At 42.4% G+C, this 7667-nt stretch overlaps 1 long non-coding RNA gene across 1 annotated transcript; it reads left to right on the top strand.

Moving 5' to 3' along the window:
- Nucleotides 1-2013: 2013 nt before the first annotated feature.
- On the top strand, nucleotides 2014-2846 carry LOC306936908. Its single transcript, XR_013791563.1, has 2 exons — nucleotides 2014-2635; nucleotides 2683-2846. It is a non-coding gene; the product is annotated as an uncharacterized lncRNA (long non-coding RNA).
- Nucleotides 2847-7667: the final 4821 nt, after the last annotated feature.

Below are 7667 nucleotides of genomic sequence, written 5' to 3'. Positions count from 1 at the left end.
CTTTCCTCTGCTTTAACCCGGTGGTGTTCAACCCTTTCAGTGCATCCCTACATCAGTCACTCCTCTGCTTTAACCAGGTGGTGTTCAACCCTTTCAGTGCATCCCTACATCAGTCACTCCTCTGCTTTAACCTGGTGGTGTTCAACCCTTTCAGTGCATCCCTACATCAGTCACTCCTCTGCTTTAACCTGGTGGTGTTCAACCCTTTCAGTGCATCCCTACATCAGTCACTCCTCTGCTTTAACCTGGTGGTGTTCAACCCTTTCAGTGCATCCCTACATCAGTCACTCCTCTGCTTTAACCTGGTGGTGTTCAACCCTTTCAGTGCATCCCTACATCAGTCACTCCTCTGCTTTAACCCGGTGGTGTTCAACCCTTTCAGTGCATCCCTACATCAGTCACTCCTCTGCTTTAACCTGGTGGTGTTCAACCCTTTCAGTGCATCCCTACATCAGTCACTTTCCTCTGCTTTAACCTGGTGGTGTTCAACCCTTTCAGTGCATCCCTACATCAGTCACTTTCCTCTGCTTTAACCCGGTGGTGTTCAACCCTTTTCTTTCACATCAAGATCCATTATTTATTCGGCATTTGAGCCACGGAACCACCATTTGATGAGATTTAGCCTACAAACTCATAGAGCTTGTAGGTCTGCTATTTTTGAATAGACATAGAAACATAGCTTTTTCAGAAAACTGTCAGGATGTAGAAGACATTTTTAGAATCTGATCTCAGGTCAAAATGGGTTAAACCAATACTCCCGGTGGGGGTCCTTGAAATGAAACGGGTTGAGAATCACTCATAGCGCCGTACAAATCTCCTCTTATGGGGGTCCTTGGCATATCTCTTCAAATGGGGGCCCGCGGGGGTCCCCGGCCCTATGGGGGCCCTATCGGAGTGCAGTCAATGATGTTAAAGGACATTAAACCCATTCACTTCATGAATGTGCATAACCTCTATATCTGACAAGTGAGACACCATAAATAACTGAAGTGATGAAAAAGCAGGAAATAATCTCGACGTCAGTGTCTTTAACCCATTTTGACCTGAGATCAGATTCTAAAAATGTTCTTCTACATCCTGACAGTTTTATGAAAAAGCTATGTTTCTATGTCAGTCGTTCTTCGATTGTTCAAAAATAGCAGACCTACAAGCTCGTAGCGCGCCACTCGGTGGTGGGGCGCTATGAGCTTGTAGATCTGCTATTTTTCAATAGCTAAAGCATAACATAATGCTAACACCAAAAGGGGTTCCCACCATTTCTTCCACCACTGTGTATTATTATTCAGAGTTTAAAATCACTCACCAGCACAGCCTCCAACAGAGCCCTCATAGCAAACCTTACCCTGAAGCACAGCCTCCAACAGAGCCCTCATAACAAACCTTACCCTGAAGCACAGCCTCCAACAGAGCCCTCATAGCAAACCTTACCCTGAAGCACAGCCTCCAGAGCCCTCATAGCAAACCTTACCCTGAAGCACAGCCTCCAACAGAGCCCTCATAACAAACCTTACCCTGAAGCACAGCCTCCAACAGAGCCCTCATAGCAAACCTTACCCTGAAGCACAGCCTCCAGAGCCCTCATAGCAAACCTTACCCTGAAGCACAGCCTCCAACAGAGCCCTCATAGCAAACCTTACCCTGAAGCACAGCCTCCAACAGAGCCCTCATAGCAAACCTTACCCTGAAGCACAGCCTCCAACAGAGCCCTCATAGCAAACCTTACCCTGAAGCACAGCCTCCAACAGAGGCCTCATAGCAAACCTTACCCTGAAGCACAGCCTCCAACAGAGCCCTCATAGCAAACCTTACCCTGAAGCACAGCCTCCAACAGAGCCCTCATAGCAAACCTTACCCTGAAGCACAGCCTCCAACAGAGCCCTCATAGCAAACCTTACCCTGAAGCACAGCCTCCAACAGAGCCCTCATAGCAAACCTTACCCTGAAGCACAGCCTCCAACAGAGCCCTATAGCAAACCTTACCCTGACAAATAAGATAACAGACAACGATTAGAAGTAAATTTGCATTTATTTCCATATTAAACAGTGTAATTATAAACATTTTTTTTCATTCAATTACACTAAGCATGATCATCATCATCATCATCAGTATGAAGTAAAAATAGTACAATTCTTTAAAATCTACAAGTTTAAAGGACAAGACGATGCATTTTCACGTCCGTCTTAGTTTAACTGTTCTTATGCGAATGACCACGATGATATGTTTGCTTTTTTTTCCTTTTTTTAAATCAACCTTTAAATTACAAAAAAATGAAACCTCATACCTATTCAACTAAAACGACATAAATGTCCCATTTACAGACGAAAGAAATTAACATTTATATACATCAGTACAGTTCGACATTAAGTTACACTTTTCAAATGTGCAAGATTAAGCAAAGAAATAATAATAATAAAAATAAAATAATGTATACTGTTCGTTGAATAAAACGAAGAGAGAAAAAAAGATTTCCTTAAATAAAAATAAATTCAAGTTTAACTGAAGCACAGGCTGCTGGTTGGAGTCTGTTGTTTCTCAACTGAGGTGATCCTTAAATTAATTAATCAATACATCATTGATAGATCAATCAATTCATCTTTTCTAAGATACAGAGCATACTGTTATGGATCCATACAGGTGACGGACAGCTGATCAACAGTGTGATCCATACAGGTGACCAACAGCTGATCAACAGTGGTAGACGCCGTAATGAGTACATTTACTCGAGTATTATCTGTACTTTCCTTTCCTTTGTTTATTCGCTTTTCACTCCACATTTCACAGAAAAAAATACCAGTGTTGTACTTTTTGACTCCACGTCGTTTCTATAGGAAGGAAAATACAAATTTATCAAATCAAAATAATTTAAAGAAAATAGTGACGATAGCCGGAAAATGTTTATGTACTTTGTACTTTCAATACTTTATTATTTGTATTGTTTTAAAAAGGAAGTACTTTGGAATACTTGAAGTATTATTCTTTTTGTATCAAGTACTTCAGCACTTGTAACTCGCATACACGTTTGACAAGACAAACTTGCACTTTGTGGTGGTCGAGTAATACTTGACCAAGGATATACAAATATATACTATACACAATGTATACTATCCTTGTTGACTAGAGTACTGGGGTGTGATTGGAGTACTTGGTAGATCCACCACTGTTGATCACTGGCGACGCGCAGAGCGCTCCATAGTTGACCGATTCATATTTAACTAGGAGAGCAGTACATGTACCCTGAATCAGCCTATAATCCTGTCCCAACATACATACATGTACCCTGAATCAGCCTATAATCCTGTCCCAACACACAGTACATGTACCCTGAATCAGCCTATAATCCTGTCCCAACACACAGTACATGTACCCTGAATCAGCCTATAATCCTGTCCCAACATACAGTACATGTACCCTGAATCAGCCTATAATCCTGTCCCAACACACATGTACCCTGAATCAGCCTATAATCCTGTCCCAACATACATGTACCCTGAATCAGCCTATAATCCTGTCCCAACACACATGTACCCTGAATCAGCCTATAATCCTGTCCCAACATACATGTACCCTGAATCAGCCTATAATCCTGTCCCAACACACATGTACCCTGAATCAGCCTATAATCCTGTCCCAACATACATACATGTACGCTGAATCAGCCTATAATCCTGTCCCAACATACATACATGTACCCTGAATCAGCCTATAATTCAGGGTACATGTGATTTTGTTGTGGATTCTCCTTTAAAAGCCTGTCAGTTTGGAAGAACTGTATTTTTTTTAAATGATTTCTGTACATGAAAAAAAAGTATCAATCTGCTAGATCCTGATATTTACCATTTGAGTCGTGTTTTTATACATTAATTAATCATCGTAAATGATACACAAATATCCCCCCCCCCCCCCCCCCCCCAACCCACCCCCGCTGTACAATTAAGTCAACGTCGCTGTCAGGTGAAAACCTTGCATGTCCAACACCGTCACGTTTGAGAAAATAAGAGGAAAAAATGTCTTCTAAATCCTGACAGTTTTATGAAAAAGCTATGTTTCTATGTCAGTCGTTCTTCGATTTTTCAAAAATAGCAGACCTACAAGCTCGTAGCGCGCCACTCGGTGGCGCGCTACGAGCTTGTAGATCTGCTATTTTTCAATAGCTGAAGCATAACATAATGCTTAAAACACCAAAAGGGGTTCCCGCCCAGAATGGGTTAAATGGGTTAAAAAAGGTTCCAAAAGTATTTATTATTTAGTCGTAAGTCCTCGTTAATAATACTTTATTGTTGGTTCAACTTTTATTTAAAAAAACCCAACATGTTTCTTCCCCCCAATAACTCTTGTACGACAAAAGTATAGAGCGATTTGACTCACAGAGAAACTTGGCGGGAACCCCTTTTGGTGTTAGCATTATGTTATGCTTTAGCTATTGAAAAATATCAGATCTACAAGCTCATAGCGCCCCACCACCGAGTGGCGCGCTATGAGCTTGTAGGTCTGCTATTATTTGAAAAATCGAAGAACGACTGACATAGAAACATAGCTTTTTCAGAAAACTGTCAGGATGTAGAAGACATTTATAGAATCTGGTCTCAGGCCAAAATGGGTTAAAAACAGTTGAGATGAGGGTTGAGATGCAAGGTTCTCTCTGACCCGACAGCAACATTATAGACAACGGTATACAATAATTAATCATCATCATCATCATCATCGTCGCCATTGCAGGAAAATCTCCCGGGAGTCAAATTGGTTTGACACAGTAAACCAAAAACACTAAAACAACAACAACAAAGGCAAACTAGAGAACTCTGTTAGAGAGAGAGAGTGTGTGTGTGTGTGTGTGTGTGTGTGTGTGAGAGAAAGAGAGAGAGAGAGTGTGTGTGAGAGGAAGAGAGAGAGCGAGAGAGACGGAGAGAGAGAGAGAGGGGGGGGGGGGGGGGGGGTGATGATAACAGTAGCTGAGCGAAAAACGTTCTGTTTTCAAAGCAGTGGTTGTCAACCTGTAGAACGGGGCCCACTGGTGGACCCTGGGGGTATTGCAAGTGGGCCCCAAAAATAATTGGGCTAAATGTGACTATTTCTCAACAATTTGGACAATGTTTGACCAGTTCAGTAATTCTTTTTAATATATACATATATTTTTAAGGTCTCAAAGAGTCCTTAAGTGGTCACTTCACTGTCCTGTGGGGGACCCCCCTAGGGGTCCTGTGGGGGACCACCCTAGGGGTCCTGTGGGGGACCACCCTAGGGGTCCTGTGGGGGACCACCCTAGGGGTCCCGACCCACACGTTGAACAACCACTGCTTTAGTGTTCTAAGTCCCTGCTGCAACTTTGATACAAACTAAGAGAAAAACGCTGACATATTCACCGGTCGATCTGGAAAAAAACCTCATTTAAACCAATTAATTAATGAGAACTCATTGCACACACACACACACACACACACACACACACACACACACACACACACACACACACACACACACACACACACACACACACACACACACACACACACACACCACACACACACACACACACACACACACACACACACTTACAAAAACAGTTCAGTTCATTTATACATTCCGACACATTTTCAGCCCTACACGATCTGAGCCCTATATCATAGCAGCAGATCTACAAGCCCTATCATAGCAGCCGATCTACAAGCTCACGACACCTTTAACAATCTATTAGTTTGACTCACAGTTCCAACACTCAGTGTCAACTTCCGCATTGGCCACAATGTACAGACAGCGTGGTCAGCTTGTAGATCTGCTATTTGTCACACATTTTGGAATATGTTAAAATATGGGGGATTTGTTTTTCCTATAGTGACGTGTCTGTCGCCAGTGGTTGGTCGTGGACTTTACCGTACAACGCTGGTGGATCTCCAAATGTTCAGCTTGAGACCCCCCCCCCCCCCCAACATAATCATATTTGAACTGGGGACCCCCCAAAATAATCATATTTGAACTGGGGACCCCCCAAAATAATCATATTTGAACTGGGGACCCACCAAAATAATCATATTTGAACTGGGGACCCCCCAAAATAATCATATTTGAACTGGGGACCCCCCAAAATAATCATATTTTAACTGGGGACCCCCCAAAATAATCATATTTGAACTGGGGACCCACCAAAATAATCATATTTGAACTGGGGACCCCCACAACACAATCATATTTGAACTGGGGACCCCCCACAATAATCATATTTGAACTGGGGACCCCCCAAAATAATCATATTTGAACTGGGGACCCCCACAACACAATCATATTTGAACTGGGGACCCCCCAAAATAATCATATTTGAACTGGGGACCCCCCAAAATAATCATATTTGAACTGGGGACCCCCCCAAAATAATCATATTTGAACTGGGGACCCCCACAACACAATCATATTTGAACTGGGGACCCCCCAAAATAATCATATTTGAACTGGGGACCCCCCAAAATAATCATATTTGAACTGGGGACCCCCCCAAAATAATCATATTTGAACTGGGGACCCCCCAAAATAATCATATTTGAACTGGGGACCCCCACAACACAATCATATTTGAACTGGGGACCCCCCAAAATAATCATATTTGAACTGGGGACCCCCCAAAATAATCATATTTGAACTGGGGACCCCCCCAAAATAATCATATTTGAACTGGGGACCCCCCAAAATAATCATATTTGAACTGGGGACCCCCCAAAATAATCATATTTGAACTGGGGACCCCCCCAAAATAATCATATTTGAACTGGGGAGCCACCAAAATAATCATTTTTTTAAACTTTTCCTATGTCTAACGAATCAACGTGAAAACATTCAAATGGAAACAGCAAACACAAACACAACCAACCTACAGTCCAGCAGCCGCGTTCCAAAGTGCTGTGAGGTTTGTAGTCTGGGCCGTTTTCAACTATCCTGTAAAACCCATCATGTTGTTAACATCTCATAGAGGGTGTGTGCATAAAGCCAGTGGCAAAGTGAGTTTAACCGTGTTTAACTTTGTTTAATGCAATCTGTCGAGGCCAGAAAGCATTTTTATTGATTTATTTGCCACTCCTTCATAACCTCCATTTATATAACGGATTAAATCCATTAAATTCAATCGACCGTGGAGATCGAAACATACGACCACCTCTTCTTAACCGTTCATAGAAACGCAACGGATTTGTCGTGATCTTCGACAAAACGAGGTGCAATCATCGTTTCGTGGAGTTTCCTAAATTAGACACACCTCCAGCCGTCTGGCTCAACAGCGGACAGACTTTAACCCAAGCTTCTCTCTGACGAGGTCGGAGATCGTGAATTCACGACCTTTAACGAGCAGGGAAAATAAATGAAAACAAAAACAAAAAAATCAAAAAAAAGAGGCAACAACTGAAATAAAATCACGTCACAAAGAAGGAGCAAAAAATAAAATACAATGCAGAGAGTTTAGTGTTTCATGACCTTGAATCCGAGGAGCTTTTTAGTTCGTTTTTAGGTCGGCTGAATTTTCAAAGAGCTTATCGTTCCTATTTGGCAGACAGACAGACAGACACCAAAAGCTTTACTAGAGGCTCCGCTGTGTGTTTAAACTCCACTTCCCAGGGTTCTTTGCTTAGCTTTGTTTCTCTTGGTGGTGGTGAGGTGGAGAGGAGAGGAAGGAGTGCATCCATCAATA

The sequence above is a fragment of the Electrona antarctica genome, assembly GCF_951216825.1.
Source record: "Electrona antarctica genome assembly, chromosome: 14".
Classification (NCBI taxonomy): Eukaryota; Metazoa; Chordata; class Actinopteri; order Myctophiformes; family Myctophidae; genus Electrona; species Electrona antarctica.
Note: the sequence above shows the minus strand (reverse complement) of the source record. Positions and strands in the feature narration are given on the sequence as shown.